Here is a 26,624-nt window from a genome sequence, read left to right as displayed (position 1 = left end):
TTGCAGATTAAAGAGATATTAAGTTCAAACACTAGATAAATAGTAAAACTCCTAGATTATTAATTAAAGCAAAATGAACTTCCAAGCCTTTTGAGTTACCCATTGCAAGAGCCAACACAAGAAGGTTTCATTATTTTGTCAATGTTACAGCAGTAAAGCTACATGTCAGGAAACACTACAAAGCAGAAACTTAAACCATACTGTAGCAATTTGTAGAAAATGATTCTTGATGGTGATTATTCATTTTTTAATTGTGTAACCTTAACTGCAAAGGTAAAATTGCAGTCAGACTAGGACAAACAACATTGGAAGTGTTGGTAGATAATGAAGTCATGATTTAACTTACTAGTCAAATGCATAGAAATGTTAGTGGCAGCAAATTTATTTTACTTAGATTTTTAAAGGGTTTAATTTGTAGATAAGGAAAGTCCTCAAGAAGAACTTTCAGGTCTTCCAGATCACCAAAGGGCTGCTTCAAAAATATGGATTTTACCAATTTCCTACCCACCATCTCAGGGCACCATCTTATAAAGGTTCCAAAGGTTCTTTCTCTCTGATTATACTTCTTGGCTCTTCTGTTTGTAGGAAAAGTTAGTGTAAAAATTGCTCTATTACTCACTGGCCTTTATTCTATCGCTAGAATCTATTATACCTCTGCTGAGGCAATTAACTCTTCCTTAGCATTTTTCACATCTCCTGAATGAGAGGAATAGCTTGTCCCTTATTAAACCATTCAATATTCTACAGTAATAGTCCAAAATATTTCAATAAGCCTCATCTGTCACCTTTGTCTTATAAATTATATTATTCTCCGTTCTGGATATTATACTATTACTAACATCTATTATGCACATTTCTAAAATGCCCATCACCATAGTATCTTAGTGCACAAAATAATACTTTTTCAGCATTTTTCACACAAACATCTCAGATCTCTTTATGAACATTAATGTATTCTTGTAATACCCATGTGGTGGTACCATTATTCCTATTTCACAAATGGGGAACTTGGGGCACAAAGCAATTAAGCAACTTTCCTTAGGTTATACAGGAAGGCTGTGGCACAACCACGACTAGAATCTGTCATGTGGCTCAGTCGTATGCTTTAACCATGAGACTTTCCACAAAACTAAACTAAAAGGAAAAAATACTGACAATATGGTTACAGATTTGTTATGGAACTAGGATTGCTGAGTAATGATCCACAATTAAACAAGATTCCCTGCCGAGCAGGAGCTGATGCCAAAGTCTGAAAGATTTGCGAAATTAATGAAAATAGAGAATTACTGTGAATTACTTCAAAGCAGATGTATAACACATTGCACAGTTTGTGGGGGGAAAACCAACTGCTTATGCACAGGACAAAAGGGAGGGGGGAATTGAGCAGTGAGCTATTTTTGAACTAATGGAAATGCTAATTCCAAAGATTTCTTTAACAGTGCTAATTCACAATACCAGAGGCAAAAATAACCTTCCCATATACCTCACTGGAAAGACTGGAAATGAAAGAACTTTGGTTCTCAGAAATGATGTTTTCCAATATGTAATGAATAAAGTCACTTTAGGTCTTGGTGACATTGTCATAATGAACAGGAGCCAGAACCATCATCTTGAATAAACCTGGTCAAACACTTCCCAGTGGAATTGCTTTCCCATTGGAAAATGCTGATTTGGCAGAATCAAACCATTCCCATGAACATGTTGCTTCTATTGAAACTTTAGGTGGAAACTAAGCAAGTCAGCCTGCCTGCTGCCAGCTTGTTCACCCACTTCTCTTGCTCTTCGGTAGCCCGCCTTTTGAAGGAGATTGGGATCCCAGAGTTTCCTGGCTTCTTGGTAGCCTGGGTAGACTGGTGCCACAGAGCTAGGGCTTCCCAGGTATTATGCACTCCAGCACCCTGTGAGGTGGGTTGCCGCAGAGTCTGGAAGTACATTGAGCTTGGACCGGAAAAATTTTTTTTTTAAATTCCATTTTAGAAGAACTGAAACAAGATTTTTTGAGTCTCTCCCCTGGAAAATTTTGCATATACTGTCCAATGAACAGCCTTTTGGAAAACGTTTATGGTGACACCTCAAGCAAAGTGAAGTTGATTTGGGTTTGAGATCTGGATCTGGTTCACCAAGGCTCATGAACTTGGGTCAAGTTTTGGTGAACTAGCACTGAGTTCCAGGGATGGCACCTGCGTCAGGGAGGGATTTATGGAGTCAGAAAAAAAATAAGCTTATATACTATTCACAGCTGTTAATTTAACAGTGCAGTGCTTCCATCTGCCAAGGAAGGGTCCATATGCAGTAGCTGCTCCAGTGTCTCAAACTCTACAGCCTGTATTTCATTTGGGGTCTTCAAGGCAGCAGCAGCATAATCTCAGGGGGCAAGCCCCAGTAGCCTATCACAGTGAATGAGCACAAAGGAGCAGGGATTAGTAAAATCTGCCATTTTCTCTGTCAGGAGAGAAAAACAAATGGAGGAGCACTCACAATTTGGTGTTCCTGCACATGCACCATCTTCCCTGATCTGCCATTGTTGGAAGTAGATCACCAGCAGACAAGGGGGACATGAGCAATGCTGTGATGTAGGGTTAGAGGATTGTGCAGATGAGTTTGGACAGGGGAGACAGCAATGGAGAGAAAGAAACAAAGGAAAGACTTAAAAGGGAGAGGAATAGAATGAGGGGGGAAAGTTGAGTTGCAGAGTATTGAAGGAAGGCTGATGAGGAGATAACAGAAAACAGACAAATGTGAATCAAGCTAGTGAAGAGAGAGATGGTAAAGAGAAGAAAGATAAAATAGCAACATCATGAAACTTTTGTTTAAAAAAGAGTTTGATAATCAAAGTAATTGTGTGATTAAATCTGTTATGAAATCCAGGAATCCTCATGTTTTAATATTTTGGAGTAAAATTTTCAAAGCAGTGACGTGCAGTGGTTTAGCTGCACACCTATCACTAAAGTAGGAATCATGCTGTTTAAATACCACAAAGCATTGGCGAATATGCCTTTTTTAATAACATGTAAGTATCACATATAAATACCAGTAATCTGTTATAAACTCAATATCTTTGAGAATAATGTATTGTGCTCTGAGGTACACCAAAATACTGCATTTTCTGTGTTTAATATGTTAAGCATTTATGACTCATTAAATTCCCTGAGTAGTGTGAGAGTTCAGATCCTCCACATAATATTGTGATCTCTGTCTACTGGGCCTGACATAGACTCAGACTAGTTACTTAGAAGTTGAAGGATCCATGTCCCCTTACCAATCACAGGAGCTGTTCTGTCCTCATTCAGTTTTCACTTTCTCTAGATTGAAATCTGATATAGGAATTTTAAAAATGAGTTACTAAGTAGTAATAGGTAACACACTCCTTACGATGTTAACAGGATAATCTTTATTCAGCACTGTTTGCCCAAACCTACAGACTTCTTTCTTACCTGTTTTGGGATGGTTTTTATTAGGTGCCCGTAGAACCTATTTTGCCACTCTTACTAACATTAGATAATTTCTTACTTCTTGAATAGTCCCATTTAAATAAATGGTAACATTAGCAGAGTAAGGAACTGTTCAGTGTGAACAAGGACATGAGAATCTGCCCTTGAATGATTTTCTTATGAGCTATGTAGCCTTGTAACATAGATATTTGCTTACTGCTGCTCTGTGTGGGGCAAATACAAATGCTGGTCTATATTACATGGGAATACATCCTCCTGATGGTTGCTATTCCTGTGATACAGCTCTGTCTTTTTGCCCCCTCAGTGTGAAAGTGACATCAGCTGACATTCACACCTCCGTATAATTATACCACCAATTGGTTCGCTTCTGAATTTAGCCCTGTATCTTTCAAGGTACTTATCTTTTTCCCAGTTCTGAGTGTTTCAAATAACACATGCAATGAAACTTGGCTTTATATTTTGTACTTGAGCTAAGGTACAATATCTTATCTGCTGCATTTGGTGGTCTGAAACAATACTTTGAATTATCAATGCTGAAATGTCAACACCAAATTTTAGTAAATATGAGATTTCTTAAGATTCTTAGTATGTTTGTATATATCATTTAAATAATTCCATTCAAGCAGTGGCAAAATGCTTCACTGATGCATATAAATGACTAACACTTCCTTCTCAATCTAAGAATATGATCTTGCCACATCTCAAAATGTTCTACTGAAATAGGTACCCCTTGGCCTGGTAATTAGATGGTATCAGGTTGGCTAAGATATCTACTATCCCCTAATTCTTCTGAAGAAGGAAGTCACAGTACACCACAAGATCTGTGCCAGAGGGGTTTTATTAGGTGAATAAGCACTTGCAACTGATAGTGAATGTTGCACTGAAAAAAATATTTGGCCAACGTTTTCATTCATGAGTCTTAAATTAGGCTTTTGTCCACATGTTGGCATATATTGCAGCCTCAGCTGGTAAAATTCTCTGGAACAGAAGGTTGTGGGCTTAAGACTACCCAAACTTGGGATTCTACCCACTGCTGACAAAACACTGCAGCACTGGTTGTGCTGTACCATTAAAGGTGCCATTCATGTGATGAGATGCTAAACCCAGGTCCCTTCTGTCTGTCATTGGTGGCTGTCCATTTGAAAGCTAAAGATATAATGGCATCTTTAAGAAAGAATAAAATATCTGGTTTCCTGACCACCATTCCTTCTCTCTCAATAAACAGTTCCTAACCTCCACTGCTCTCTGAGAGAGAAGGAATTGCAAACAGTAAGAGAAAGAGATACTGAGAGCTCCTAAGAGCTTGGTCATCACAGTACTTGGTCATCACAGTATCTCTCTTATTATTTGTGATGTGCTTCAGTATAAAATCACTTTCCATTTCATTTAGCTATTTTCAAAAGCATGCAAAGAAGAATATTAATTCCAATTCCATTATATATTAATAGGATTTGTGTCTTCCTCCCATGTACATCATTTCAAACACACAACCCTTTTTCTTATACTATACCTATATGTCTATTTTATGTACTATGATAGATATGGTGAGGTTCTCTAGCATCTAAGCACCTCACAATATTCAGTGTATTTACCCTTGTGACACAGCTGTGATGTCAGGAAGAACTCCCTATCTCCATTCTATGGGTGAGGAACTGAGACATAGAAATGCTAAGTAAATTGCAGGAAATTTGTGGCCGAGCAGGGACTTGAACGTTGATCTTCCCAGTCCTAAACTAGTGCCCTAAACACTAGATCATCCTGCCTCTCTCGAGCCTTCTTCTACAGCTCTTGGAAATATAGCCCATTTTCTTGCATCTTCCAATTTTATCTGTGTGACCTGGTACCTGCAATACAAGGTCAATATAAGTCTCAGATCTTACCCAATAATTATGCAGATGGTCCTTTAGTAACTAAAAGACTAAAGGTTTAATAATAAAAAGAAAAAGAGTTGCTGTGGTTAAAAGATCAATATACAAACAGATATTCATGAAGGCCTTCAATCACTTTCATAGTAGAGATAGTGAGGCTGCTGATATATAAAGTCTTTCTTATAAATTGATTCCAGTTTATAGTCCAATGAATAGTCCAGGTGTAGAGTCTGTTAAAATTCTTCCATGAGAATTCCTGGTTAATCCAGGGTAAACCTGGAGACCTCAGACTTTAAGCTTAGACCTTCCCTGTTAAAGTTTAAGCAGATCTGAGATAAAAAGAATCAGGCCTAGGACTTTTCTTTATAGTCCTCTAGAAAGCTGATAAGCCTCTTGATAGCAATTGTCACAGTAGGACCTTCCCTGGTGAAGAATAGGCAGTGCAGATTGTTTCTTTGAAGCTAAACTATTTCCTATGCATACACAGGTAAGCTAGTTGTATTCATTAACATAAGGCAATTAGCCATTCAAACAATCAAGACAGTTCATTATAGCATAGAAAATTAAACTAAAGATGATGCAAACAATATTATGAGTTCCTACAGTATCTTGCATCTTTGATTTTAAGATTAACTGAACCATCCACATGTATACTATAAGGCCATAAAGACATGAAAGGGAATTAGCATCCACAAGCTAATCTAATTACATTGTTAAACTTCTAACAAGATATAGGTAAACACAGTCAAATACATTTAGCATCTATTCTTGATCCTGTTAAAGATTCGTGTCTACTTAACATGGTTTTGATAACTATCTACAAGAAATAGCCCTGTTTACCTTTCAGTACCCTTTGGATATGCCTTTAAGTGTTGCTTCCTTAGTGTTACAATCTTTATAAGGTTTGTCCCCTCACAGTTAGTCATAGACAGTAGTATAGTTCAGAAAAATAGTTGCTATACTACTTCAGTACAGATTGGCATATAATACATCCTTGCCAGGCAGTAGGGTATCAATAATAAAACATGTTTATAAAATGTATGATATGGAAGGTTGTACTCCATTTTTACATTTAAGACACCTTATGTCTTTTAGGGATATCATAAAGGAAATGGCTGTAATAATAGTGTTAATATATTATATGTATATTTCATCTTCATCTCAAAGAATTCCAAACCATTTTAGGAATTTAATGTACTTTTCTGATGGAATTATGACTAAGAATGCTGAAGTTGTGTGATTAAGCACTCGAAAGACGAAAGAATAAGTTAAAGCTGGAGGGGCTGCCTCTCCACTAACCAATCTGTGTCTGCATTATGATTAGAAGTGGGTGATTTTTTTGACAAAACATTTTTTGGTGAATTTTTCATTTTGGAAAAAGAAACAAAGACAATTCTGAAAAAATTACATTTTGACATTTTTAAGCAAAACATTTTGTTCTTTGATTCAAAACAACTGTAGCTTTATTTTTTTAAAATAATCGAAAACATTAAATGCTCCATATCATAATGACACATTTTGTTTGACTGAAAACAATATTTTTTTCTTTTCAGTTTGCCAAACATTTTCTAACAACTTTTTTTTTAAATTGCCGACAAACTGAAAACTATTTCCCCAGCTCGTATTAGGATCTCATGTTATTTCTCAAATAGTACAGTGTAATATCATACTGTTTTTTGGCAAGCTTAAATTCACCAACATGTCTTGTAGGTCAGAGTGCATGCTAACAAAAAAAGATGTGCTTTCAAGTAAGAAAAAAAACTGAAACACCAATGCAAGGGACCAGAGCACAGCTCTTCATTTTCCTGTCATCCATGAGATGGAGTTGTCACAGTTTCATGGCAACAGTACCTGTATTACCCCACCATGCTCCACCAAGGGCACCCACTTTAAGCTTCTAACTCCCAGCGATCAGCTCTCCTAGGCAGATACCTGCACCCACTCCCTCCTGACCAGGGATTTAAAAGCTGCCCAGCTCCTTGCCTTACACTGTGATAGCCTTAGCAAACCAGACTGACTGAAAAGGTCAATGCTGGTGCTTTGCTTTCCTCTCAGGGCTATGAACAGTGTATTACCTGCAGTTACAAGTTACCACACAGCTCATTTTAAGCAAATATGTTTATTTAAAGTAAAAGCATTACAGAGGAAACATATTAAAAGAACCTACACACATGCTAAAATGCTTACCTGAGGTCACCCCCAACGCCAGCCTAGGGCTCTGATTGATGTTAGTACTTCAGAAGCTACAACTGTGTTTTCACCAACCTTCAAGTTCATCTGTCTTAGATCCAGGATCAAGGCTGGGCAGATCAGTTTCTCCTTTATACAGCTCAGGCCTTTGATCTTGACCTTCTGTAACAGCTAATCAGCAGACAATGACCCTCCCCTCAGGGAGCAGCTTCAAAATGCTGAGGGGTTACATAACTGGAGTTGAGGAATTTGCATTAACTTCTCCCTAGGATTTCCCCAGGAAATCCACTGTACATTTATTATCTCAAAAGTCCATACTTGTCTGGCACATTTTCAGTATAGTTTTTTGAACTCCCAACTCTGACATCTGTCACATCTCCCCCATATAGAGCTCATATACAATCCTAACCCACAATAATCCAAAAACTTAATGCAATAAAGTCTTTCAAAGATATTGCAGGAAATTGTCATATCTATCACAGGAGTAGCACTTCACATATTGCTTGCCTGGAGCACTTCCAGTTCAAAGACTGCAATTGGCTCCTCGTGCTCTCATTCCTCCTTACCATGCACATCCACACAGGAACAAGCCACCCATTGTCCCTCAGTGATTTACTAATGGCCACAAAATGAGCTAATATCAGATCATGGCCCAGCACTCTGGAATTCATAGCTTCTTGCTCCTGGGTCATTAGATTCTGCTGCCCCTGACTTCATAAACTCATGCACAAGTTAACCACTACTGGTATGCAAACAGCTCTAGGGAGGAATGCAGTTTCTGTTTAACATTGCACAACAATGTTTAAGGACATTAAACAAAGGAAAAACACCATATCTAATTAAAACTACAAGGAGGATGTAAGGCAGGCAGAATGCATTTACCCAACTTGGAATTTATCCAGGATATCATTTGTAATGATGATCAAATTACAAACAATTACTGACAGTATCTTCCCACACCTGGCTGGACTTTATGAAGAGTCTACTCCCTAAAAGCACCAGCAGTATTTTCTTTTTAGTGTAGCACATCACTGTGTGCTTCATGATTTATTCCTTTCTACATATTCTGATAACAGGGATATCACTTCTGGCTTCTGGGTCCTCTGCAATCCAAGAACTATAGGAACACCAGAGTGGTATCTGTAATCTATCCTTAACCTTCCAGTACAAGCCCATGGCTTTTGACCTCTCATCTCCCTATCTCTAGGAACTCTCTCCTGGAAATGAAAATCTGGTAAGAGAGGAAAACCCCTCTCTGGTCCTCCCCTGCATCAGCCTGGAAACGAATATTTGTAAAGCTAATTTATAAGTATTGCTCTCCATTAAAACACAATATAAAGAGACAAAACATCTAGTAAGGACAGAATGAGGAGAAACAAGAATTATTGAAAATAAATTAAAATAATTCTGTTCTCAGCAGCTCACATGATGCAATTCAAGAGGTTATTCCATTACAGCATCTAGCAATCTAATCTAATCTATCGTGCCATGCTCTGATCTGCAGTATACCACGTGCTTTCCTTATTCAGCAGCATAGGCCTCTAGCTAAGCAAATTGCAGCTAGATTGTTTTGTAAAACTGCTGAAGTCTTCATTAGCTAGTCTGACATTTAGGGCTCAGATTAAGATATATATTTGTAACTCAGCTGTTTGCTAGTTAAGTGCTTTTCTCCTCCACATTTACAGTCTTAATCATAATAAGGAATCTCACCCTTCACTTCATCGCCAAAAGAAGCATACTGACTTAACACAAGCAGTGGCATTTCTAAACCGAAAGCAGTCTAGCCTGTTTTCTGAAGCACAATAGTATATTTGATAGATAGTAAAATATAAATATTTAGAGGGTCTTTGTAAAGACCTCAGAGGCCCAATTCAGTCTTCAGTGGATTACTGCCTCTTTACACCAGCTCCTAGTATGGCCCATTGTTCTTATTTCTGGAAGAAAACAACTGCAGTAAGGTGTAACAATGAACAATGTCATGAAAACAACAAACTTGGATGAAATTACCCAAACTCAGCTAATTCAGCCATTCAATCTTATTTTCAATACAGAATTCTCATATACAATCCTCTTAATGAGCTAGGAAAAATCTTCAGATATTAAATTCCTCTTCATGTCCTGTTTACTTTAATACAGAGATGGTGAGTACATTTCCAGCTATCTGTGAATGTAGTTTCCTAAAATGCTACTTATATTAGTGGGTAAAATATAATTATAATGCCAATTGACATAAATGCCTTTACAACTAAAACAGGGGTGGGCAAACTAGGGCCTGCAGGCCGGATCCAGCCTATCAGGAGATTTGGATCCAGCCTGTGGGATTGCCAGCCCCATGGTGCCGTGGGGCTAAGGCAGGCACCCTGCCTATCCTGGCCCTGGCCCTGTTCCACTCCCAGAAGTGGCCAGCACCATATCCCTGTGGCCCCTGTGGGCAGGGGGAAGAGTGCTCCATACACTGACCTTGCCAGCAGGCACCACTCTCTGCAGCTCCCATTGGCTGGGAACAGTAAACCGCAGCCATTAGGAGCTTCGGGAGAGTACCCGCAGGTGAGGGCAGCGCACAGAGCTCTCTACCCCTAAGAGTGCCTGTCTTAGCACCGCAGTGCCAAGGGGGTGGCAATCCCACAGGCCAGATCAAAACCCTGACAGGCCAGATCTGGTCCACAGGCTGTATTTTGTCCATCCCTGTTTTAGTTGTAAAGGCATTTATGTCAAATGGCATTATAATTATATTTCACTCACTAATATAAGTAGCATTTAAGGAAACTACTTTAATACAGAGATGGTGAGTACGCTTTCGGGAGCGGCGCGGGGCCAGGGCCAGGGCAGACAGGGAGCCTGTCATAGCACCACTGCGTGCTGCTGCCACCCTGGAGCTGTGCAAGGTAAGCGGCACCGGCCCAGATCCTGCACCCCACACCCTTCCTGCACCCCAATCCCCTGCCCTGAGCTCACTGTCGCACCCCTCCCACCCCTCAACCCCCTGCCTTGAGCCCATTGCCACACCTCGCACTGTTTCCGCACCCCAACCCCCTGCCTGAGTCCCCTCCTGCAATCCGCACTGCCTCCTGCACCCCAAACCCTTGCCCTGAGCCCCTTCTGCACACCGCACCCCCTCCCACACCGCAACCCTCTTCCCCAGCCCTACATTCATGGCCCTGCATGCAATTTCCCCAACCAGATGTGGCCCTTGGGCCAAAAAGTTTGCCCACCCTTGAACTAAAATGTAGTCAAAAGGCTGTCTCAAGTAAACCCAAAAATAGATATTAGAATAATCTGCTTAACATTCTACTTCTTAGTTAATTGATTATACTAGCACATGCTTTCTCATTATTTAAAATACTTCACTATGGCACAGATCTCTGAAATGAAATTTGTTAGTCTCCCCACCCTTGTCATAAAGCTTTTAAGACGAGAGAGAAACAGAATAAGGCTGCACAAGGAAAATAGCATTAAAACGTTAAAGCCAGGCTAATGATCACACTGACAGCTTTTTCGCAGTTGGCCTCTATACCCTAGAGGAAATAGATAGATTTCAATCTCCCACTCCCAATACAAAGAAAATCTGTAGAGTTGCAACTACATTGCCAAAATTCAGACACGTAATTCACCACCAGCGCAATTCCACCAGTAGTACTGGCAGCGGAACCTGTGTCCATTGTAGTTTCATCACCCACCATTGAAATGTTGCCAGGACTGAAATATATTGTGGTTACCATTGAAAAACTCACAATGACACTGCACAACAGTTTAGGGCAGGAGATGAAGAATAATGTATTTAACTGCAACTACCAGGCATATTTTAAGTAAGCAGAGTGGAATTACTCAAACTGAATTTTAAACATAGCATATGATAACCCTCCTTTTGCAGAATGTACATTGGGAATGTACACAACCACAAGCAGTTAGGACCTACTTTTTTAATATTACTACAGCTACATATTATCCCTCTCATATTAATCAGATTCCTTAGTGATGCACAGTGTGAGTCCAGTTCTAAACTTCTTCCAGGCTTATTAGTGCTTGGATTCAGGATTTCAGTTTGGTACCACTACTTGCTAAAGTTACTTTCATTTCCTTAATATAAAAACTGCCACAGTGGGTCAGACCAAAGGTCCATCTAGCCCAGTATCCTGTCTTCCAACAGTAGCCAATGCCAGGTGCCCCAGAAGGAATTAACAGAACAGGTGATCAAAGTGGTCCATCCCCTGTCACTCATTCCCAGCTTCTGGCAAAGAGAGGTTAGGGACACCACCTCAGCCCATCCTGGCTAATAGCCCTTGATGGACCTATCCTCCATGAACTTATCTCGTTCTTTTTTTAATCCTGTTATAGTCTTGGCCTTCACAACATCCTCTGGCAAGGAGTTCCATAAGTTGATTGTGCATAGTGTGGAAAAAATACTTCCTTTTGTTTGTCTTAAACTGGCTGCCTATTCATTTCATTTGGTGATCTCTAGTTCTTGTGTTATGAGAAGGAGTAAATAACACATATTTACTTTCTGTGCACCAGTCATAATTTTATAGACCTTAATCATATCCCCCCTTAGCTGTCTCATTTCCAAGTTGAAATGTCCCAGTCTTATTAATCTCTCTTCATATATAAGCCATTCCATACCCCTAATCATTTTTGTTCCAGTTTTCTGAACCTTTTCCAATTCCAATACAACTTTTTTGAGATGAGGAGACCTCATCTGAGTGCAGTAGATGTGGATGCACCAAGGATTTATATAGAGGCTATATGATATTTTCTGTCTTATTATCTGTTCTTTTTGTTAATGATTCCCAACGTTCTGTTCGCTTTTTTGACTGCTACCGCAAATTGAGTGGATGTTTTCACAGAAGTATTCACAATGATTCCAAGGCCTTTTTTTTGAGTGGTAACAACTAATTTAGACCCCATCATTTTACATATATAGTCGGGATTATGTTTTCCAATGTGCATTACTTTGCATTTATCAACATTGAATTTAATCTGCCATTTTGTTGCCCAGTCACTCAGTTCTGTGGGATTCTTTTGTAGCTCTTTGCAGTCTGCTTGGGACTTAAATATCTTGAATAGTTTTCTATCATCTGCAAATTTTGCCACCTCACTGTTTACCCCTTTTTCCAGATCATTTATGAATATGTTGAATAGGACTGGTCCCAGAACAGACCCCTGGGGGACACCACTATTTACCTCTCTCCATTCTGAAAACTGACCATTTATTCCTACTCTTTGTTTCCTATCTTTTAACCAGTTACCAGTCCATGAGAGGACCTTCCCTCTTATCCCATGACAACTTACTTTGCTTAAGAGCCTTTGGTGAGGAACCTTGTCAAAGACTTTCTGAAAATCTAAGTATACTATATCCACTGGATCCCCCTTGTCCACATGCTTGTTGACCCCCTCAAAGAATTCTAGTAGGTTGGTGAGGCATGATTTCCCTTTATAAAAATTATGTTGACTTTTCCCCAACAAATTATGTTCATCTATGTGTCTGATCATTTTGTTCTTTACTATAGTTTCAGCCAGTTTGCCAGGTACTGAAGTCAGGCTTACTGACCTGTAATTGCTGGGATCTCCTCTGGAGCCCTTTTTAAAAATTGGTATCGCATTAACTATCCTCTAGTCATTTGGTATAGAAGCTGATTTAAATGATAGGTTACAAACTACAGTTAGTAGTTCTGCAATTTCACATTTGAGTTCCTTCAAAGCTCTTGGGTGAATACCGTCTGGTCCTGGTAACTTATTACTGTTTAGTTTATCAATTGTTCCAAAACCTCCTCCTATGACACCTCAATCTGGGTCAGTTCCTCAGATTTGTTACCTAAAAAGAATATTTCATGTTTCTCCTTCACATCCTCAGCCGTACAGACCGATTCAAAGAATTCATTTAGTTTCTCAGCAAAGGTCTTATCATTCTTGAGTGCTCCTTTAGCATCTTGGTCACCCAGTGGCCTCAATGGATGTTTAGAGGCTTCTTGCTTCTGATGTACTTAAAAAAATTGCTATTACTTTTTGAGTCTTTGGCTATTGTTCTTCAAATTCTTTTTTGGCTTCCTAATTATATTTTACACTTCACTTGCCAGAATTTATGCTCCTTTCTATTTTCCTCACTAGGATTTAACATCTACTTTTTAAAGTATGCCTTTTTGTCTCTCACTGCTTCTGCTACTTTGTTGTTGAACCATAGTGACACTATTTTTGTTCTCTTACTATGTTTTTTTTAATTTGGGATATATGTTTAAGTTGAGCCCCTATTATGGTGTTTTTAATAAGTTTCCATTCAGCTTCTAGGGCAGTGGTGGGCAACCTGTGACCCAGGGGCCGCATGTGGCCCATCAGGGTAATCTGATTGTGGGACATGAGACATTTGGCTGACATTAACCCTCCACAGGCACAGCCCCCTGCATCTCCCAGAGGCCACGGTTCACCATTCCTGCAGCTCCCATTGGCCAGGTGGTTGTAATATATCCCTACTGCTATATTCTTCTTATTAGAGCATGGAATTACTATCCATGGAGATTGTGTGGTACAGTTTGGTTTATTTAAGATTTTTACTTCATTTGATTCTATGCTTTCTTTCACATATAGTGCCACTCCCCTACCAGCACGAACTGTTCTGTCCTTCTGATATATTTTGTACCCTGTATTACTGTGTCCTATTCATTATCCTCATTCTATCAAGTTTCTGTGATCTCTATTATATCAATATCCTCATTTAATACAAGGCAGTCTAGTTCATACATCTTATTATTTAGGCTTCTAGCATTTGTACATAAACACTTTAAAAACTTGTCTTTTTTTAGCTGCCTGCCATTACATGATGTAATTGAATGGGCCTCTTTTTCATTTGACTGATTTTAAAATACCCGTATTTTATCATCTTCCATCCTCTCCTCCTTACTAGGACATAGAGAATCTTCTTTAACAGTTCCTCCCCTAAGAGATTACTCTGTCCAAACCATATGCCCCTCTGCACCTGCCCACTTTCCCCCAGCCCTTAGTTTAAAAACTGCTCTACAACCTTTTTAATATTAAGTTTCCTTAACTATATTAACCAGAGTGTAAAGAGCATTGGTCAGTTTACATTGACTAGTGTGAGTAATGATGTAGATCAGTTGGTTCTGCTTTTAGCAAAACCAAGATAATATTGTATATGAATCAACTTGAGGGAAATAACCCTTTGTCATTCTATTATGTAGATATACAATATATATGTAACATATTCCAGAATATATTATGTTAGAGGAAGAACATTACCCCTAAGAAAATTAATAGGAAATGAATTCAGTAAGATGATTTCTTAAACTCTTAGGACCCAATCCTGCGCGTTGACTTCAGCGGGGCTTCACATAGGCACAGGGGCTTACTCACACATCTGTGTTTGCAGGATCAAGGCCGTAAGAATTTTTAGGTATATTTATTTTGCTAATTATAGAGTTTGTTATTCTGAAAGAGACTTTTGGGTTTAAAAGGTGACCAAATACCATGTGAGAGAGAGAGATTGTATTTCTGGCATTGGTCTCCTGTTCCACAGATTGAGAACATCTCATTACTCAATGGCGGGCACTCTAGTTCAGTAAGAAGTGGCAATGACAGGATCAGACATAGTCCAGTCTACTCCTCTTTGGTTAACAGTTGGTTGGCTAAAATGCCAGATTTTACAAGAAAGGGAAGGGAGGGCAAAACCAGAGATGAATGGCAATTTATGTAGACAAAATCAAGGATATAAAGATCCTGCCACGAATCTATGTACGAAGAACAATCTTTGGCTTGTTTTCTTTCCATGGTGTAATAACATCATGTGAAGTTCGTAAATACAGTTCTTTAGAAATGGCTCTTTTGAGTCAGTTTACAAGAAAAAATCAAAACAGTAGAAACCTTTTTTCCAGCATAATGAAGATGGCTGTTCAGGAAAAATGCTACTGTACCTAATCCAAAAGATAGATTCATATGCCACATTTAATGTTAACAGTATAAACATCTATCTTGTACTTTGTATATCATCATCAGATCTGAGTACCTGTCCTAAAAAATAGCTTTGTATGGCATTTGAGTTTTCCAACTTTCCCCTACTCTGTTATCCTCTTGCTTTCTGCATCAGTGTGGCATCCACTGCTCGTCCTCTCTTTTCCAGGCCAACTTCAGTTCTTAGGTCTTTATTGCCTAGTTTTGCCCAGGAGGCCATGAGACACCCTCCCACTGCCAGGGCAGCCAGTTCACAGAAGGCCATATCCTCTCTCTTACCTCCTTTCCCCTCCTGATTGTTCTCTCTAGCTGGAAGGCTCTCTCTCCTGTCTTGACATTTCCAACAGCTGTTGATTTTCAGCCCATCTATAGCCCAGATGATTAAATTCTTTCTTCTTGTGCCAGCCCAGTCATATAGTAAACATCTCAATATCCAGGTCCACATATATTATAATTATTATTATTTATTATTATTAAGCACTGTAATACATTGCCTAGAGAAGTTGTGGAATCTCCATCACTGGAGATTTTTAAGAGCAGGTTACACAAACACCTGTCAGGAATTGTCTAGATAATATTTAGTCCTGCCATGAGTGCAGGGGACTGGACTAGATGACCTCTCAAGGTCCCTTCCAGTCCTATGATTCTATGATTCTCTATGATTCATCAGTTATTACACAGCAGCTCCAGATCCATCACACCAGCTACCCTCATCTGCCCCTCAGCCACTTAGCTGCCCTCTTGAACACCCTCCCAAACCCAAATGTCCCCAGCTTCTCTCCCAAGCTTTTCCATCTACCTCCACAAAGCTAGCTCCCCCCTAACTCCCCCCTCCAGCTTTCTCCAGTCCCCAGTGACCCCATGGACACCATTACAAACCCAGCTCTTCTCCAAAGTTATCCAGCTATCTCTTGGAAACCCCCATAATCCCAATTGTTCCCAGCTACTCCCTCCCCACCCCAACCTCTACCCCCAGCTTCCTCCAACCACTGAGCTTGCTCCCATCTTTCTCTCCTGGACACCTGCACAAACCCAGCTTCTCTTAGCTATGTCACAGCTTTCCTCAGCTCCCAGTTAACTTCCTCTTCTCCCAGATACCTCCACAAAACAACTTCCCTTAGCTGCCACCTAGCTTCCCCAGCTACCTCCACCCTCACAACCGCTACTACAGCTCCTCACCCAGGGGCGGCTCTAGGCACCAGCACCCCAAGCCCATGCTTGGGGCGGCAAGCCACAGGGGACGCTCTGCCTGCAGAGGATCCGCTGGTCCCATGGCTTTGGTGGACCTCCTGCAGGCTGCTGCCAAATTTGTGGGACCGGGGACCTCCCGCAGGCAAGCCGCCTAAGGCAGCCTGGCTGCCATGCTTGGGGCGGCAAAATGCCTAGAGCCGCCCCTGTCCCCACCATCTTTATCTTCCACCCAGACCCTCCACAAACCCAGCTGCCCTGACTTTGAATGCACCCACATACTCTCCAGACACCCTTCAGTACACACCCACCTGCCACCACTGTCAGATTTGGTGCAGCAATCTGTTCTACCCCCACAACTGCTTGGTGCAAGGTATATTGCTGTTCAGCTGTAAACAGGGGATTAAACATATTAGCTAGTATGCTTTAACTAAAATATGTATTTTTATAAATAATTTGTATAAATCCTGGCAGCTATAAAACCTCCTGAACTGGCAATGGCTCTAATGGACCTCCCCCTGCTTCTCTAACCCCTGCATGCAGAATATTACATCTGTCAGGAATAACTTGTGTTGTGCGCGGACTACACAGTACTGCTAATGGCCAAGATACGTGTGTACACAAACACTGTTTTGGCTGCATAACTGTGTGCCCATTTGGAATCCTTTGAGTTTAGTTCCTGATTGTGGCTTAAGTTCTCAGGGTATGTGCCTTGACTCCTGCTGAATGTTATCATATCATAGAACAAACAATGTTCTATACTACTGTAAATGATCCTTGCAGGTTTTGATGTACACATTTCATACATGAGAAAGAAGTGGGGAAAAGGTTGAGTTCCTACCTTTGCAGCTGTCATTATTTAACTGGAGACAATTTTCTGAAGCTGTTGTTAGCAGGACAGCAGGATAACAGCTTAGATAGTGAAAGATGCTGTCAAGGTCTTTTCCCCACTTTGAACTTTAGCGTCCAAAGAAGTGGGGACCTGCTTGGACCCTTCTCAGCTTAATTCCTAGCTTAGATCTGATAGAGCTGCCGCCAGACAAAATATAGTGTTTGGCACACTTTCTGTTCCCCCAAAACCTTCCCTGGGGAACCCAAGACCCAAACCCCTTGGGTCTTAAAACAAGGAGAAATAAACCATTCCCCCCCCTTTCCCCCTCCCAGACTTTCCCCTCCCTGGGTTACCCTGAGAGGCTACACTGATCCAAACTCCTTGGATCTTAAAACAGAGAGGAATTAACCTTCTCCCCCTCCTTTCCCCCCACCAATCCCTGGTGAGTTCAGACCCAGTCCCCTTGGGTCTTAAACAAGGGAAAAAATCAATCAGGTTCTTAAAAAAGAAAGCTTTTAATTAAAGAAAGAAAAAAGTAAAAACTATCTTATGTAAAATCAGGATGGAAGATGTTTACAGGGTATTCAGCTCATATAGACTAGAGGGACTTCCCCCCCCCCCTGCCCACAGCCTGAGATTCAAGTTACAGCAAACATAGGTAAAAATCCTTCCAGCAAAATACACATTTACAAATTAAGAAAACAAACATAAGACTAATCCGCCTTTTCTAGCTAGTACTTACTATTTTGAAACATGAGAGACTGTTTCAGAAAGATTGGAGAAACCTGGGGTGCACGTCTGGTCCCTCTTAGCCCCCAGAGCGAACAACCAACAAAACAAACAACACAAACAAAGACTTCCCTCCACCAAGATTTGAAAGTATCTTGTCCCCCAATTGGTCCTCTGGCCAGGTGTCAGCCAGGTTTACTGAGCTTCTTAACCCTTTACAGGTAAAAGAGCCATTAACCCTTAACTATCTGTTTATGACACGCCCCCCAAATCTCAGACAGTGTGGAACCACACTGACTGTGATTTCTTCCTAGAACTTTAGAATAAACAGATTAGTAAAACACATGCACCTTTACATATACTATTAATTGTGTAAACTACAAGAGTTTTCTCATTTCAAGGACAATTTTTACCCAGTTGATTCTGGGAAACTTTCACGGGAGAGTGCATCAGCTATTTTGTTAGAAGCTCCCGAAATGTGTTGAATTTCAAAATCAAAATCTTGGAGAGTTAAACTCCATCGAAGCAGTTTTTTGTTGTTTCCCTTGGCTGTATGAAGCCACTTTAATGCAGCATGGTCGGTTTGTAGTTGGAACCGCCGTCTCCAAATGTATGGGCGTAGCTTTTCCAGGGCATACACAATGGCATAGCATTCCTTTTCACTGATTAACCAGTGGCTTTTCCTCTCAGACAGTTTCTTGTTGAGAAACACGACAGGATGGAAGTTTTGATCCGGTCCTTCCTGCATTAAAACTGCTCCCACACCACGCTCAGATGCATCTTTGGTTACTAGGAATGGTTTGTCAAAGTCTGGGGCCCTTAGCACAGGGTCAGACACGAGTGTCGCCTTAAGCTGGGTAAAGGCTTTCTGACACTCATCAGTCCACTTAACTGCATTCGGCTGGGTCTTTTTGGTCAGGTCTGTTAGTGGGGCAGCGATTTGGCTGTGCTGTGGTACAAATTGCCTGTAATACCCGGCCAAGCCAAAGAAGGATTGGACCTGTTTCTTTGACTTTGGGACAGGCCACTTTTGGATAGCATCCACCTTGGCCTATAGGGTTTATTGTTCCTCGACCCACCTGGTGTCCCAGGTAAGTCACTCTGTTTGGCCTATTTGACACTTTTTAGCCTTAACAGTTAGTCCTGCCTGCCTGGTGCGCTCAAAGACTTTTTCCAGGTGTTCTAGGTGTTCAGCCCATGAATCAGAAAAATTGGCCACATCATCGAGGTAGGCAACTGCATATTCTCCCAGTCCTGCTAGGAGACCATCCACAAGTCTTTGCAAGGTGGCGGGTGCATTTTGCAACCCGAAAGGAAGCACATTAAATTCATACACCCCTGCATGGGTGATGAAGGCTGATCTTTCTTTGGCGGGTTCATCTAGCGGTACTTGCCAGTACCCTTTGTTTAAGTCTGTTGTAGAGATGAACTGGGCAGGTCCCAATTTTTCCAATAGCTCATCGGTGTGTGGCATTGGATAGTTGTCAGGACGAGTTACAGCATTTAGCTTAGGGTAGTCCATGCAAAAGCGTATTTCCCCATCTGGTTTGGTACCAGAACCACTGGAGATGCCCATGCATTGGTAGAGGAGCGGATTATACCCATCTGTAGCATGTTCTGGATCTCCCGTTCTATAGCAGCTTGGGCATGAGGAGACACCCGGTAGGGTGGGGTTCTAATTGGGTGAGCATTATCTGTGTCAATGGAGTGGTATGCCCGTTCAGTCCGTCCTGGAGTGGCTGAGAACAAGGGGGTGAAGCTAGTGCACAGCTTCTTGATCTGTTGCCGCTGCAGACGTTCCAAGGTTGTGGAGAGGGTCACCTCTTCCACGCCACCGTCACTTTTTCCTTCGTAGTAGACACCTTCAGGCCACTCAGCGTCATCTTCTCCCTGGGCTTTAAACTGACAAACCTTTAAGTCTCTGGAATAAAAGGGCTTGAGAGAATTAACATGGTACGCTTTAGGGAGGAGGTGGGAAACGCTATGAGATAGTTAACAGTTCCCAGGCACTCTTGGACCGTGAATGGCCCTTCCCATGATGCTTTCATCTTATAGGCCTGTTGCGCCTTCAAGACCATAACCTGATCTCCTACCTTGAAGGAACGCTCTCTGGTATGTTTATCATACCAGGCCTTTTGCTCTTTCTGAGCATCCTTTAGGTTTTCTTTAGCAAGCCCTAAAGAGTGTCAGAGGGTGCTTTGTAGGTTGCTTACAAAGTCTAGAACGTTAGTTCCTGGAGAACGTGTAAACCCCTCCCATTGCTGCTTCATCAACTGTAATGACCCCTTAACCTCATGGCCATACACAAGTTCAAATGGTGAAAACCCTAAACTGGGATGTGGTACAGCCCTGTAGGCAAAAAGCAACTGCTGAACACTAGGTCCCAATCATTGGAGTGTTCATTTACAAATTTACGTATCATGGCCCCCAAAGTTCCATTAAACCTCTCCATCAGGCCATTGGTTTGATGGTGGTATGGGGTGGCAGCCAAGTGATTCACCCCATGAGCTTCCCACAGATCTTTCATGGTCCCTGCCAGGAAGTTAGTTCCTGAATCTGTAAGGATGTCGGAGGGCCAACCTACCCTGGCAAAAATGTCTGTTAAGGCCTGGCACACAGTTTTAGCCCTGGTGTTTCTTAGAGCTACTGCTTCCGGCCATCGGGTAGCAAAGTCCATGAAAGTCAGTATGTACTGCTTTCCTCTGGGGGTCTTTTTTGGGAAAGGACCCAGAATATCCACAGCTGCTCACTGAAATGGGACCTATGACAGATGCAATATGCATTTTTGCAATAGAAAGATAGAGACATTTTAGAAAGTTATGGAATGTTATGGAGTAAAGCAAAAAGTGTGGAAAGACTATTGCAGAACTCATAATTTTTCATTCATTTTTAATTCCCCTGTCTCTGAACATTAACACACAACATGAAGATAGCCAGCTAGCAAAGTGTTAACATCATCTTTACATCTCCAAAATACTTAACAAACATTAACATTAGTTAGTCTAAGAGCAGAGGAAAAAACTCCACTGCATGTCAACTTAAGAAAGGTTGCTCTCTGGACATTAAAAATGCATGCCAGCGTGTGCATAGCATATGCCTGTCTAAACTTATGTCTACAAACAGTGAAAGATGAAGGGTTTAAACAATGGATCACATATGTGGCAATTAATTAGAATGTTAATATTAATTATAACTAGAGCTAGCTGAAATTTGAGACAACTCTTTTTGCCAAAAAATATAGATTCAGGTTGACTGAAACATTTCACAAATTCATGTAAAATTCATCTAATTGATTCAGTCAGGAAAAAAATCCAAAATCAAAACATTTCATTTCAATATTTTCTAAACTAGATATTTCCATTTTTCAATTTGAAACCACTTTTTGTTTAGAATTTTAGTTCAGTTTTATTTTTAAAAACATTAAAGGTAATAAAAAGCTCAAAAATAAAATGAAACATTTTGTTTTAGGTCAAATGAAGCATTTTGTTCACCAAAAATTATTTTTTTCAACTTTTTTCAGTTCTCTGAGAAATTTTCATTTCAAGTCACCCAGAAAAGAAATTTTTTTTGTTCAGCTAGTGAACCAAAAAATTGTTTTTTGCACTGCTCTAATTATAACATTCTAAACAATATTTACATGTTGGGAATACTAAGAATCAAAGTTACCTTCGTGGCAGAAAATTGCACCTAGATAATGTAATTTAAATTCCTACTACTTAAGGTTAATGTGTTACCAACTGATGACAAAGTTTGTGTGTAGGGGTGTGGGAAAACGATTTGAGATACCTTATTTTAATTAAAACAAGTGTCTTTGCTTCTGTTAGAAACCCTCTAGTGTCATAGATAGTAATCAGCAAGTAAACAAGCAGTTGCCAGTAAAGATTGGTCTGGGATATTCCTCTGAGTTTGTAAATTTGACAGATATTAAACTTTCTTTTAAAAGTCAGCTCCTATTTTACAAATATTACCATGAGCGGAACCTGCACAGGGCCGGCTCCAGGCACCAGCATTCCAAGCAGGTGCTTGGGGCGGCAATCTGCAAGGGGTGGCAGTCTGTGTATTTTTGCCCCCAAGCAGCGCGCCAAATTGTCACCACTGATGGCGGGGGCAGTCCATATGCCATTAGGGTGGCACACGCATTTCCGCAGTGGCGGCAATTTGGCGGCAGCTTCTGTCTTCAGCCAGACGACAGAAGCTGTGCTGCCACGGACAGCTGAACATAGAAGCTGCTGCTGAACTGCGGCTGCCACAGAAACACGCGTGCTGCCCTGACGGCATTCGGCGCGCTGCTTGGGGCAGCAAAAACAGTAGAGCAGACCCTGAACCTGCAGCAGGACAAACAGAGACCATGAAAGTAATTCACTATAAAATAAAACGGCAAAACTAGGTCCATATTAGGTTGTACCTAGTATATTTAATTTCCATTTTGAAATATCTGCCATTTACATGTAAAAGGATCTGCTACTTTTTTTCTCAGTAGTTGTAATATACAATGTGCCTATTATTTAAATGATACCTTATTGGTGAAAATGTTAATCAGCTGAGCTAAACTGTAATAATAAACAGAAAACAGGCACCTTTGGAAAAGCTGAAGTTTTCATCTTTACTGCACAGTTATTGTACATAAAAATAGTAATACTGAACCCACACACAACACATTTCCTCTCAAAGGGTCCCAAAACCCTAAGCAAATGTTAATGACTTTCACACTGAGACTTCAGTGAGACAAAGGATACAACTGGACTATGTTTAGGCTGACAAGGTGCTAATAAAGTGTTGACTCAGTCCTGAGTCTGCAATGGTGGTGCTGTGCCTTATTGAACTAAAAACCCAGTAGTGAAGAAAAAGGACCTCTTCGAGTTACCATGTTAGAGGATTTCAGTCCCCTTGCCACTTTCTTAACATAATTGGAACTGTAAAAGCAGCAAAGAATCCTGTGACACCTTATAGACTAATAGATGTTTTGGAGCATGAGCTTTCATGGGTGAATACCCACTTCGTTGGATGCATGATGAATAATTGGAACTATACCTCTCAGCTGTTCCTCATGACTTAATAATACTGAGAACTTGGATACCACCTTCATCTTCAGACTAACTAATTCATTAACTAAGTACATATTCAATCTTCTCTAGTTTTAAACCTAAATTTATCTCTGTATCACTCATGCCGGTCTTTCCTCCTTTTTCTTGTACATTACATCTCAACAACACAACCACAAATCTAAGGTTATAGGACCAAGGCTTGAGGGTATTTTCTGCAGATATAAGGGGTGCATAATCCATATATAACAACATGAACTGGCTCTACATTGGACCCAGCTTCTCCTGAGGCCGGATGACTCACTATGCAAGCTGGGGCAGACTGTGCACACACTCATTTTGTGAGAGCAAGGCATGGAGCATCTGGCTAGGCCATGGGCCTTGTGCCTGGGAGAATGTCTAGACCAGGATAAAAAGTGGGGGAGGGGATTAAACATATTATCTAGCATGCTTTAACTAAAATTTTAAAACACTACTGTAGACCACTCAAGCTGTATTTTAACATATGTTGGCTGATTGACATGGACCCCAGTAGTAAGCCAATGGGGACCAGCTAATATATATTAGAATTCAATGTACAGTGTCTACATGAGGGTATAAAACATGCTAGTTAAAACATGTTAGCTAACACATTTTTAAAAACAACAATTGGGCAGCCACATGGGCCCTATGCAAATACCCTCGGGACACTGTATCTCATAACCAGGGTAGGTTTCTCTCTGCAGAGCCTGGGTAGTCCAGATCCACTGGATTTCATGGATGTGCTTGGTGCAAGATTTGGCCCTTTAAAAATGTTCCATGTTTTAAAAAAAAAACATTTTTTTAATTTGTTCTTCCTATGCCAATTTTTTAGTTTGGTTTTCCTCTGTGTCACGAAGTCACAGGGCCAATGCTCTGGAACTATTCCACTACAAAACCAGTCATGACTTTGGTGTAGCATGCTTCCTCTCTCTGAGCATACTGTCTCCAGGGCAAGAAGCTTACACAGCTTTGACCTTCTTGAGTCTGACCTCAGAGCATTCAGCATCTCCTTCCACACCATGCTCTTCCCACAGCAAGTCTGCCCAGGTGGGGCTCCAAGGGAAGCCAGAGGGTCCTGCACCCCAACTCTCAGCCAGCATGTAGAACAGAAAGGTTTATTAGTTGACAGGAACACAGCGTAGAACAATAATAAATAAAAATAATAGTAATTGGAGATATACCAATCTCCTAGAACTGCAAGGGACCTTAAAAGGTCATTGAGTCCAGCCCCCTGCCTTCACTAGCAGGACCAATTTTTGCCCCAGATCCCTAAGTGGCCCCTCAAGGATTGAACTCAGAACTCTGGGTTTAAGCAGGCCAATGCTCAAACCACTGAGCTATCCCTCCCCATGTGAGCTTGCTATCACAGAAATCAGTTACTTTCAACCAAGTCCATCTTGGGGAGTCCTGGACCAGGTGGCCTGGACTCGCCCTCTTCCAGTCTCCCCAAGCAGACTGCCAGCTTCCAGCAACCAGATCTCAGACACCTCTGTTGTTCCTCCTCCTTGTCTTTGTCCCACTTCCCAGGCAAAGAATCACCTGGTCGTCACCAGGTTGCATCCCCTCCTATGTCTCAGGTTACAAAGGGCACCGGGGTCATAGCATATGTGCAGGCAGCTGGAGCCGCCTGATCTGCTCCAGAGGTCTCAGACAAAGTCACACTCCTAATCCCACCACCGAGGTATTGGTGTAGCACACAGCGAACCTGAGGCACACACAGTATTCATGCAAAACAGTAAAACTCACGCAGGCTTAACAGTAAGACTCACATACAACATAACAAGTGAAAATCCCCACTTTCATACTCTGCCTCATTTTAGGGCAATGTGCTACACTGTGTCACATATTTGAATCTTGAGAGATTTGATTGCAAGTGGAGCTACTTAGGTTATTCAAGCCACCTAAATATGTGCTGTTCTCCTTGGAGCACTAAGGCTTCCTTGGGATATGAGTCATCCTTGAACCCACCCTATACAAAGAATTTCTCTAGCAGTGCTTTTGCAACCCCATGCAGTTCTCTCTGAAGCAACTGTTCAGCAGTTCCTGAGTTGAACTTAACCACCTCTGCAACGGCTTCCTTGTACTATTTCAATTTCACAGACTGGAACTGGAAAAGACCTACTAGGTCATCTACTATATCTCCTTGCTGTGCAAGACTGTTCCCCACAGTGCCTTCTTGAGCAGTTTGTCCAAACTAGCTTTAAATGACTACGTTGGCCAATGAAAGAGAGCTATAGGACACCTAGATAACTGTGAAATGAGTGCAACAAATATTCACAGCCTCTGTAAAGGAAAATTATCTCTCTGGAATCTACTAGAATTCTTTAAGCATTTCAACAAAATAGTAGAAAAAGGAGAACAGGTAGGTATAATTTACTTGGACTTTCAAAAAGCCGATGTCTATGCTACAAAGTCCTTCAGTGTCAAATCCACACCCCTGAGTGACATAAGTTATACCAACCTAAGTGCCGGTGTAGAGCATCTCCTGCCAGCATAGCAACCACCTCTCCTGGAGGCTGGAGTTTTTATGCTGATGGGAGAGCTCTCTCCCATCAGCTTAGAACAGTGGTGGTCAGGATAATATGCTGGCGGGCTGTGAGACAGTTTGTTTATATTGACCATCTGCATGCACAGCTGCCCGCAGCTCCCAGATGAAGTAATTTGCACTTAGTTGCAAATATTAACTGTAAAAATGCCCTTCTAGCCACCAAACAGTCACATGAAGAATGTGTGACAATTATTTTATCTATCATGGCTAATCTCAAAAATGGGTGCTCAGAGAAGGCTTCTAGGTCCAGATCTAAGCCTCTACATCAGTAGCCTGAGTTTCAAAAGTCCTGAGCACTCAGCAGCTCCCACAGAACATGGGAGATGCACAGGAATCCATCTTCTGAATGAATCACTTAGGAAGTATTTGCTTTTGTAAATTACTTTTTCCTTTGATGCTTATTTTTTGGAGGGTTTATTTGGGAGGGGTGTTTTTTTGTTCAGACTGGTGTCTGATCTTTGGGTTTGGGGGTGGGGTGGGGTGGGGTGTTCAAATGGGTTGTGTTTCTGTTTTGTTGTTTCTTTGGATGGCATTGGGGATTGTGGCTTACGGATGCTTCAGTTGTGCATCAGCCTGATTGAAAGAACTAAACTGTAACTGTCAAGAAGCATTAAAACCTGTGATTGGTGGAGGGAGGTGTGGCAGTGTTTAAAATTGTCATTTTTCACCAGTTCTGCTATTTTGTACTCTGGGATATTCTGCATCTGAATTGAAACACAAAGGCAACTGCTTCACAGATGGCTCTGCAGCAGGCAGAGATACTTCTCTTGCAATAAAAGATACAGTACATGGACAGCAGAA

The 26,624-nt window shown here is 41.1% G+C and overlaps 1 protein-coding gene across 1 annotated transcript in view; it reads right to left on the bottom strand.

Moving 5' to 3' along the window:
• GRXCR1 (glutaredoxin and cysteine rich domain containing 1) overlaps positions 1 to 26,624 on the bottom strand; it is a 52,824-nt gene that overhangs the window by 12,257 nt on the left and 13,943 nt on the right. The gene's annotated exons all lie outside the window — the stretch shown is intronic.

The sequence above is a fragment of the Gopherus evgoodei genome, chromosome 5, assembly GCF_007399415.2.
Source record: "Gopherus evgoodei ecotype Sinaloan lineage chromosome 5, rGopEvg1_v1.p, whole genome shotgun sequence".
Lineage (NCBI taxonomy): Eukaryota > Metazoa > Chordata > Testudines > Testudinidae > Gopherus > Gopherus evgoodei.
This window is presented reverse-complemented; position numbering and strand designations above follow the sequence as displayed.